Genomic DNA, 2102 nt, shown 5'->3' on the forward strand with positions numbered 1-2102 from the left:
ACCTCCTGGTGACCACTGACTGTTCCTCAGATACTGATTTTAGGGCATGCCACTGCCAACCCTCGTAAGGGATCGTAAGGAGTAAGAGCCAATGCTTCGTCACAGGTAACACTGTGAGAACCTCCTTTACGACTAACCCGCCACACATGGACGGCGTTATACCAGCTCTGATACCACATGTAATGACCCGTCCTAATCCATCTGGACGAATACATTACATTTGGTTACATCGCGAGGTACTTGACCTCTATATGATACATTTTACAAACATTGCATTCGTTTTTAAAAGATAAACTTTCAATACATCGAAAGTTGACGACATGCATACCATTTCATAATATATCCAACTATAATCGACTTAATAATAATCTTGATGAACTCGATGACTCGAATGTAACATCTTTTGAAATATGTCATGAATGACTCCAAGTAATATCTCTAATATGAGTAAATGCACAGCGGAAGATTTCTTTCATACCTGAGAATAAACATGCTTTCAAGTGTCAACCAAAAGGTTGGTGAGTTCATTAGTTTATCATAAACATTCATTTCCATCATTTTAATAGACCACAAGATTTTCATTTCTCATAAATATACGTCCCATGCATAGAGACAAAAATAACCATTCATATGGTGAACACCTGGTAACCGACATTAACAAGATGCATATAAGAATATCCCCTATCATTCCGGGAAATCCTTCAGACATGATAAAAACAACATCGAAGTACTAAAGCATCCGGTACTTTGGATGGTGTTCGTTAGGCCCAATAGATCTATCTTTAGGATTCGCGTCAATTAGTAGATCGGTTTACTAATTCTTAGGTTACCAAGCAAAAGGGGCATATTCGGCTTCGATCATTCACCTATATAATGTAGTTTCAATTACTTGTGTCTATTTCGTAAAACATTTATAAAAATTGCGCATGTATTCTCAGCCCAAAAATATAAATTGCAAAAGCATTTAAAAAGGGAGTAATGAAACTCACAATACTGTATTTTGTAGTAAAAATACATATGACGACACTGAACAATGCAGGGTTGGCCTTGGATTCACGAACCTATATCATTCATATATATATTAATACCTATACTTGCAATCGAACAAATATTTATATTATTATTAGTGATATAATTTTTATTTTAATAACTTATATTCATTTTATATAAAAATATTAAGTTTCGTTATGTTATATGTAGTAAATATATTTATATGTTTATATATATATTACTTGTTAGTTAAAACAGTACTTTAGTAATTCTAAGGTAAAATATTGAAATAATAATAGTGTTAATACTAATAATAATAAAAATGATAATATTATTTATTCTATTAATAAATATATTAATGATAGTTTTCAATAATTAATCTCATAATAATAATAGTAAAACTAATAATTACAAAAATGATATTAATAATAATATTAGTGAAAATAATAATAACTTGTATTGTTTTTATAATAAAAATAATAATAATCCTAATCATGATCATGATCATAATAATAATAGTAGTACTAAAATGAAAAATTAATAATGATAATAACATTAATAATACTTATAGTAATAATAATGATATTTGTTATAACACTTATTATGATACTAATAATAATTATTATAATACTTATAATAACAATAATAATAACAATAATAATAACAATAATAATAACAATCATAATAATAATAACAATAAAAATGATAATAATAATAATAATAATAATAATAATAATAATAATAATAATAATAATAATAATAATAATAATAATAATAATAATAATAATAATAATAATAATAATAATAATAATAATAATAATAATGAAATGATAATAATCATAATAAGACTTATAATCATAATAATAATATTATTAACTAATAATAATAATCCTAACAATAATAATAATGATAATCATAATAATTAATATTAATAATGATAATAGAACTAAAAGTAATGGTGTATACCCTTTCAAAACTTTGTCTAAAAAGAATTGTCACTGGTGAGACTCGAACCCGCGATCTCTCATTCCACTAACACACTCCCAACCATTCCTCTGCCCCTTTCATTTCTCTTTTAAATTCTCATATTGAATTTATTTAACCAAACTATT

The sequence above is a fragment of the Rutidosis leptorrhynchoides genome, chromosome 4 (assembly GCF_046630445.1).
Source record: "Rutidosis leptorrhynchoides isolate AG116_Rl617_1_P2 chromosome 4, CSIRO_AGI_Rlap_v1, whole genome shotgun sequence".
Lineage (NCBI taxonomy): Eukaryota > Viridiplantae > Streptophyta > Magnoliopsida > Asterales > Asteraceae > Rutidosis > Rutidosis leptorrhynchoides.